This window comes from Prinia subflava, chromosome Z, assembly GCF_021018805.1.
Source record: "Prinia subflava isolate CZ2003 ecotype Zambia chromosome Z, Cam_Psub_1.2, whole genome shotgun sequence".
In the NCBI taxonomy this organism is placed as follows: domain Eukaryota; kingdom Metazoa; phylum Chordata; class Aves; order Passeriformes; family Cisticolidae; genus Prinia; species Prinia subflava.
Window position 1 is genome coordinate 3,396,836 of NC_086283.1, and position 9,626 is coordinate 3,406,461.

A 9,626-nucleotide genomic window follows, 5' to 3' on the forward strand; every position below is an offset into this window, starting at 1 on the left:
GTTTCTTATAAAGGACCCTTATGTGAGTGAATTCCCACTGAATTAAAGAGTGGGGCGGGGGTAAACAGAATAGAAAAGTATTTAATTTTTTTCAATTGCTACCCTAGATAGGCAAAGGAGACTCAAAAGTACTAAAGCCTTTAAATTAAGATAACCCATGTTTCTAAAAGACAAACAAGATTTTGTGATTTGGTTATTTCTGATTTACTGTCTTCAAAATTAGGTTATTTTAGGAATGCTTTGAAATAAATGAATGATGGGACAGGATTTCAGAATGTTCTTAACAGTAATCCATACCATTCCCAGGGATAAACTGTTTTGTCTTTGGCCTCCTAGCTTATCCCTTTGGGAACACATTATTGTCTCATAAGAAAAGAAGTACCCATCTTAATATTCCTGACCTAATGAGTTTTGTAAAATCCTTTCAAAGTACTAGCTAACTAGATTGATATATTACTGTATTATCTATCCAGATCAAGCTGGATTTATGATTAATTGCATGCTTGCAAATAATCTTTCAGATTTTATTCATCATTCCCTGTATGAAAAAAACAAAAGAGTCAGTTGAGGAGTGGAACAGCCCTTCATGTTTGTTAGCTTGCATTTGTGTAGGTCCTTTCAACTGCTTTACGGAACGGACAACGACACTGTCAAAATAAATTTAAATTTCATTTCTAATATGTCACTAAAGTGATACAAGCTGCAGTGTCAATGCAAAAAGAGATACCACAAATTATAGTTTTAAAGTGAAATTTAAAACTTCTAGGAAATTCAAGGTACAATATCTTTTCAACTGCAATTTGGCCCTCTGGAATCCTTCAGATTTTTTATTCCTGCATATAAAACTAGGTTTATCACCTCAAAATAAAAATGACTCTTAGAAATCATAGTGGTTTGCATGATATACATTTCCAGAAAGACTAAATATGCCCTTTGGCTCAGATTATGTTGGTTACATTGCTCAGTTAAGTTATAGCTTTTATTCAAACATTACAGCCTTGCTTTGTGAAAGATGATCTGAAGAGTGTACAAGAAGACTGAAGACTCAACACATGAAATACCTTCAGCATGGAATAGTGTATTATAATGGGGCTTTGTGAACTAGAGAGTTGTCCTGACTGATTTCAGATGGCAGTTTAGTCCTAGTTTATGAGTATAAAAACTACTGTGTATCTTACACCATATCATTCAAACAGAAGGTAGCAGAAAAGGTGATGTTAACAGATGTGTGACTGCTCCTGAAATCTACTTGTAAGATGGATAAGGAGTAGAGTGGTGGGAAAAAATGCTCTTAGAAAATGCAGATGAAGATTCCCATCTGTGAGACTCTCATCTCACCCACACTGTGATCCTCACTGTCCACCCCAAATCACAGTACATCATCCATGAGTCAATTAGTGTGTGATGGTCATGTGTCATGCTGCTGCTATTTCATATCAATAATCAGCATTGAAATTTAGATTTTGTAAATAATCTAAAGTAAACATACTTCATTAAACTTAATAATGAATACTATTACCTTAGTAATTAACTTTATCATGTATTATATTAACTTAGTAATTGGCAATAGTGCCTTAATGATTCTAAGGGAAATTTTTGTTGGTGGGCCAGAAATATTTTGTGACTGTAGTCATGTTTTGGTCAGTTGAGTTAATTTCAATTAATTTACTTCATTAATGTAACACTAACAGCCTAAGGGAGATTCTTCAAGTGAGCCAGTAAGACAGCTTTAAAATAAGGTCAAAGTAAGTGTATGTCATTCCCTAATTTTAATTACACGCAACTTCAAGCCTCTGTCTAAGCAAAATCTGGTATCCTGAAGACCAATTCAGATAACACAGTACTGACATCTGTGTTCTGAATTCAGATAAAGAGACAAACAAGAAAGGTACTAAGTGAGTGCAAAGAACGTTTTGAGTTATTTATAATAGAGCTTAAAATAGCTAGTCTGGGGACAAGGATTACTTTCTGTTTCTGTACAGTAATTAGCTCAGTAACAAAAAAAAGTATTCCTAGATGCTACAGATGTAGCAAAGAGTAGTAATACTATAAATGCAGAATAAAATGATAATGCCATTGGTGCAAGTAAGAATTTCATATCAGGTATACTGACAGATGTTTAATGAAAGGCGCTGAGTCAATCTGGCACTGCACAGTTCTTAGGAAACAACCAAGTTCTGTATAATTCAATTTCAAAGAAATCACCACTGCTGCAGTTATTTTTATCAAATTTTTTTCTTCAAGCAAAGCTCACAGAAAGCAGCAGCATTCCTATTTTTTTTCTTTAACATTATCAGATGATTAAATACATTAGGCCTACATGTGGTTTGCCATTTGAAAACCAAAATCAAAACTCAGCCTAGGTATCTGACCTATGTAAATTCACATTAATTGATGTCTCTGTTACCTTTTTATTCCTCAACTGGATAAGCATAATGTTGTTCTTCCAAACAGATCTTTACATCTTTGTAATTCTCAAATAAAAGTGTTCACTAACGTAAGCAGATAAAAATTTGAAGTCCAGGGAAAGGAGAAAGGAAGGTAAAGAGGAGGTATTAATTATCGTAAGGGAATTCGTACTGTTTATGGGAATTTGTACTTACCTAGTTCATTTGCCTCAGAATTCTTCTTGGAGGGAATTAGGAGAAAGGAGGAGTGATCACAGAATATTAATTGGAAAGAAAAGACCAACATGGATATGTAGCCTTTCCTATAATTACAGAAGAGAGAAGGTGATCATGGAATGTAGTGCTCCCAGTTTTAAAGAGCAGAGGGGAGAGAAAATATTTCCTCTATGAGTAGAAGGGAAGAACACTAAAACACAATTAGAAAAAGCTGCTTGCTTGAAGTAAGAGAAAAAACCTGGAGTAACACAGAACTCCTACCTTGAAAGGGAAGGAAAAAAGGAAAGAAATAGTGGAAAAAACTGTTTTCCTTTTCAGCAACTTGGTAAGGCATCTTGGTAAGTAACAATGGATTTGGCACTATTAAATCTAAATATTTAATGCTTTGCAGGGTTTATCCATGTTGGCAGCTCACCCTGTGCTTTGCAAGGAGAATATTGAAAATTCTCTTGAACTGTGGCCAGTTGCAAACCGGCTGGACAAGACTGGTCTGGTGCCATTACTAGTGTACCCCTTCCTACTCTCCATGAGAGGTCAACCACAGGGTGAACAGGTTTGTTCCCTGATCAGCCATGCACACTGCCTGGCTTTCCTACAGGCCCAGGTAAAGCATCAGGCAGTTTCACACCTCCCAGAAATATTTATGCAGCAGGGCTGAAACCAACGAGGCAGCCTATCAGTGTCACTGATCTGTTACCAGAGGTAAAGGTATCTGAGAATCTGACACACCAGTGAGTACGGGAATGCTCACACCTCAGTGCCTTCAGAGAAAGTTACAAAGCATTGATGCATGTAATAGCAAATGAGACTTCAGCTCAGGGCTTCAGCACCAAAAACTGCAGGGGATTGTTTAGTATTCAGTGAGCATATGCCTAAAAAGTCAGTGCACATGTGATCAGAATTTCAGCATCCTGTGCACATCAATGAACTTTGCTTAGGCTTCATCAGGATCCATTTACATTCTGGATAAGAGATTTGTGATGTAAAGAGCAAAATTAAAGGCCAAAGTCTTCTTTTTGAGATATCTGTCAGAAAGATGCCTGAGCAGATTTTAAATATAACACCTCTGAAATTTTCCACCCATGTCCCAAATCTTCCCAGAACAACTTCTGAAATTATTCAGGACACATATGAATCATTTCTCTATATTTTAAAGACTTAGGCAGGGGCTTTCAATCTATAATCCAAACAAGCAGTGGATTAACTGTCTTCAGCTGAAAGCCTGCCAGATGACTACCCCTTCGCCACACACATGGCATTTGATGTCTGCCATTTTAATATTTTGACATTTTTGTAAGAGACATTGTCCTGAAAGGTCACCATTTGTCTCAGCAGCTGGCTGGCTGCCATTCAGGCTTGGGAAGCTTAACTCCACAGCTGTCATCAAAAGTGACCATTTTCGCAGCTAAGTTTCAGGGAAGCTCTGAATTTATGTCTGTGTGGGGGAAAATGAGACAAGAGGAAGAAAAGGGAAGCTTCAAAATGAGCTTTTACTTGCTACAGTGAAGACAGGCATTTATACACACACATCTGTAAGATGAGGCTGAAGTATTTCAAAAGCAGGTTATAAACACAACAGAGTCATCAAATACCTGTGTTACAGCAGCATTATCAAGGAGGTTATGCCATGAATATGTTTAGTCCTCTACTGCAGCAAACACACACATACTATCTCCCTCATCACTTAATGGCAGTCACCTGTTAACTGTGAAAACAACATTTTTACATGGCTCATGAAAAGCTGATAGTACCAACAGTCCCTCAAAAATAGTAAAACCTGTAAATAGAGCAAGAAATGTGACACAGAAACAGAAACAAACTGGCTACAGCCTGAATTTCTTGTGCAATTATCTGACATTTATCCTTGGTACTGATCACAGGCTGCTTTCAAAATGCAGATTTCATTCACAGCACAGTAAGAATTCTTTAGCCATAAACTGGATAAGACAATGGCAATACAGAAGCTTTGAATCAGAAAGAAGAATAAAAAACAACATACTGCTTCTTCAGTGCTATGAGACCAAAAATACACTGACAAGTATCACTTCTCTCCCGTACAGTATCACCACAACACTGAGAAACCTTCGGCTCCACTGATTCCAAACCACCTTACAATCCTGTCTTGATGCCACTGTAGCAGATAAAGATCATGTTTCGTGTACAGACAGAGCGAGATGGGTGAAAAACATGCATTGCTCACCGTGCTATGTTCATTGTTCCCATCAGGTCAGATGCAGACTTACTGGTGCCCTTTATGATGACTATTTGTTTGAGCTTCTGATAATAAGGTACTGTCAAGTTTCTTAATGAGAAGTCCGGGTCTGCATTTATGGATTTTTTAAAAAAAGATTCCAGGTGAAAAATACCATGAAAATTTTTCTTCTATGTGTTCACAAACTGTCTATTACTGCTGAAGTATCTTTCTTGCTGTATATCGAATACTATCTAATCTAAGCAGAAAAAATCTCACTATAAGTACCTCCTGCATTTGCTGGACTTCTCCCCTCACAGACAAAATGGCAAGCAGACAACCTCAAAATCAACAAACACAACTGCAAACTATTTGATCTGGAAAGCTTTCATGCATCCCTTTCCCTCAGCAGTTCTTCCACTGAAAGCCAGAACAATACTGCAGAGAAGCTTTTTCTATCAGGATGTTTTCAGCTGCTTTTCCAAGCAGAAGACTAAGGTAGAAACCTTAATTAGTAATCTGAAAGCACCACACAGTCAAGGAATACTCACATTTGCAACTGTATTTGTGATATTTGCGCACTGATCCAGCAACTGGTGATTACAAAGAAGAGAAAGACCTTTTTAGGCTGCCTTTCAAGTCTTGCAGCATTGAAATGAAGGCTGCTATCTGAAAGCTACTCATTTTCTATATGCTGTGCTCTACTTGCTTCCCATGTGCATAGAACACAGCTGCCAGATTTAATAACCATGTCAGCCTGCTTTACCCAGAAAGCAGCAGAGAGATGACAGGATGAAGTAGCCAGCACGTTAATCTGTAGTTATGGCTGCACTAAGCCTTCAGTGAATGTCAGTTTTATTGCCCTTGAAAAAAAGAAATAAAACAAATCAATGCTGTTCATGAAAAAAGTAAGTGCAAAAGGATTTCAGAAATGTTAATCCATACTTGCCTCACTGATACTAAAGTACCTTAAAGACATTTCACTTTTTTCTGCTCAGTTAACAAGTCCTACGATGTGAGGGTTTTGGTTTTTTTTTTTTTTTTTCCTTTCAGAATACATTTTTCCTAACAGTGTATGCTTGTACCCCAAAAGAACAAAACCATTAACTGACAAATTAGTTGAGCTTCCCTTCTCTCCTGTTTCTCTCTGGAAGGAAGCATTTCCATACCTGTTTGTCTTTGCTGACTTCTTTCAGGCAAAAAAAAAAGTTAATAAAAAAGACTGGAAATTCTCTTTTACCATTTAAATTCTCCCATGCACAGTGGTTCCTAGAGCACTGGACTTTAGTATCTGCTGTGGTCAGTTCACTGCCAAGGTGGAGCATCGCCGTACCTCCAGCTGTAAAACCAGTTCCACTCGAGGGAAGGGCGGCCAGACTTTACATGACAAGAGAAGGTGCCACTCATGCAGTCAAAAACAACAAACTAAAAACAAACCCAGAAACGCTCGGCTGAATCTGCAACAGTGCAGGGATGCCGCAGAGGTCATATGACATCTGTGCGCGTCTCTTTCTCTCTCTCATTTATATTCCTTTCACTTCCCTTGGAGGCACCTTCTCAGCAGGGAGTGGTTTCTGTGGAAACTACGGACAGTCGGCTTTCCCCTTGGAGAAACTGTTACTATGGTAACCTTACATAATGTATATGGCCTAGATTCTTTTTAAAAATAATCTAACCCTGAAATTCTCATTATAAAATTAGAGCTGATTTGTCTGAGGGGCAGGAAATACAGTTATTTAAAAATTGCATTATAAATGTAGGATAAAAAATCCAAATGATGTCACAAATTAAATGACAGTATAGGGGGCATATCATTGCATCAGTCACGAAGATAAAATAATTTGTAAACGCCAGTAAATGAGGTCTATTATTTAGCACTTGTGTGAAGCAAGGAGTAAAAGAAGCATATACTTGACACCATGGCTCACTGCAGCAATCAATATCGCATCTTCCAGAGTCAAATTTTTCTCTGTATGTTTATTCTTCCAGCAACCAGGACCTCATTTATGATTTAAGTCCAAATACTGCTGACATCTATCCCATTCAAAACTGAAATATCAGCTTCAAAGTCACTTACCCTACACTATGAAATCATGCTACATCAAAACTCCAGGAAGTACCTGAAAGGAGTTGTGTGAGTCAGTGAGGTATGGCATGCAGTAGAGCAGAAATAAAGAAGGCACACTGCTGTTTATATGACTTTCCTCTCAGCTCACTGACACACAGCCCTGGTGGGGAGGGCAGGGCAGGTCTGTCAGATGGCATCAGGGACAGGGGGATGTTAGGGCCCTAGCAATGGGGCTGGGCAGGGTGAGCCTTATAAGTCAGCAGCTGAGGGCCTGCCTGGTTGGGAATGACATGAAGTAGTAGTCACATCACAGATGTTTTGTGACCCTGGCAGAACAGGTAGGTAGTGTCTCCCATTCCTCCTCTATCTGCAGCCACCCTGGCAGATTACTCTTATCCTGGTTATACAAATAAAAAATCAAACGATTAAGAAGGCAAACCTACCCATTTGACTTGACACAAAATTGGTGATTTCAGTTTGAGCAATACTGTTAGGGAATCTTTGCTAAAATCCTACTTCTGAGATATCTGTACTGTGGCTTGATATCTCTTCTGACCTGTCAACCTAGTACCTGTTTTTAGCATGAACCACATTAATATATACAGAAGACTGATTTTTCTTCTCTCCTCCTATTCAGAAGATGAACAAGAGAGAGTACCTGGCCTACAGAACATTTCCCCTAAACGTAAGCAAGGTCTTCCTACATCCTGCAGTAGAAAGGAGGCTCTCCAGGTGGGACATAGCAGGCATGAAGCATTGCTTCAAAGCCCACACCATTTTTCTATCTTTCTTATGTGGTGGACATACTTTTACAAAAGAGATTCATGCTGCCTGAAGGTGAAGTATTGTTTGGGATGTGGCTTCTCCAAACAGGTGTTCAAGACCAGGTTTTCACAAAAAACTTGCTGGTGCCACAAGTAATAGGACATATTCGGATACAAAATCCCTCAAAGAGGCTTCACTGCAATAGGCAAAAATTAAATTTAAATTAATTTTGGACTTTTAAATTAAAGACCACTGCTCCATAAATTGCATCGAATAGCCAAACTGATCTATACAGAAGATTTACTCAGACAATCACACAGGACAGTATTTTATCAGAGGCTGTACACACAAACACATTTTTATCTGTGAAACTCAGGGGTTGTGTGAAGATGTGAAAGCATTAAACATTGTCTCTCTTTTACAAAGAAAAATGAAGGATATTTGATACATGGTGTTAACATCAGTTGGGTTTGAGGAAGTTCAGCATAAGCAGGATACAGTCTAAAACTTACATGACTGAAAATTTTATGATTTATCAAGTATTGTATTCCTAGACAAACATTACACAGGAGTCAGGCTTCTCTGGCATTTGACTTTTAAACCCCAGGGCTCTCCTGTTCTATCCATAGGACATACAACCACAAAGCATTATAATCGAATTTCTCCTTTTTAAAATTAAAAAAAAATTTGGAAAATATTTTCAATAGAACATCTACATCCATTTCTGAAGTAATCTTATATACAAAATCAAAGAATAATGAGACAATGTCTAGTGGAACATATATTTAGTGGCCCTAGGAAAGTCAACATATTCAAAAAGAAAAGCAATAAAATGAAAAGATTTTTTTAAGCAGATTAGAAAGAGCTAAGCTGTCACTTAAATTCATGTAGTTCTGACATTTTGCTATGTAAAACCTTGAACTTCAAAGAATACATTGCACAAAGACAGCAACAGGGACAAATAGAGAAATGAATATTACAACAAGGTGAAGCAATGAACCTAATAGCTTATTTTTTAAAAAAGCAGCAAACATCTGACATAGAATGAGAAGGCTCAACTACTTTTCATAGCTGTGCCAAGTTTCCCAGCACAGAAAAGCATAGCACAGTGTAAGCCAACATGGTTACATGAATGCTGGACTGAGCTAAGTAACATCTAGCCAGCTCAGTGTGGAAGCAGCATGAACTTGGATCCTTCTCCTTTATCTACATAGATAATTTGTGTGTATCCAACTGGTGGACACTTGTGGCTTCCTCAGGCAAAGGACAGGGTGTTTGGGCACACAGCTCAGGAGTGGACATTTCACTAGTGCTGGTGTGCTTCCAGTAAGTTAACATACAGCACTTACACTTCTTACCTCAAACTCCAATCATGCTGTAAGGGACCTGGCTGTGATACTGCTGAGAAGGCAGTTAGACTAACAAAAGAAATATCTGCTTTCATAGCAGGACTCAGGCATACGAAGTTGCAGTTGTAACCTGTGAACTTGCTGTTAGTTTCCTTCCAGCAGGGAGTTAGTTCACTCTAGGAGTCCAGGCTTCTCTTCACAGCCCAAGATCTGCAAAAATGGCCTCTCAGCTAATAGATTCAGAAAAAAATGGAAATGAGCTATTATGATCTCCATATTGTTTGGCACATCTCATGGAACATGAAAACAACCCTACAGTCTACCATACAGCTGAGAAAGGCAGACTTTCAGTCCTCCACCCATTTCATCAGTATTTGTTATGTTTTCCACATCTTTTCCCATGCCATTACATCAGGTCTATGAAAAAAATAGATTAACAACATAATATTACATGTGACTTTGTTCAGAGATAGTAGTGTCAATGTAAACCTTCTGTACATTACATCACTTATTCCAAAGGAAATGTCTTGTTGTCACACCACCACAGTAAACTCCATGCCAGACTTTCACACAGACAGGTTACTAACACTTCTAGGGCACAGACTGCTCATCAGATTTGCATTTGTTTT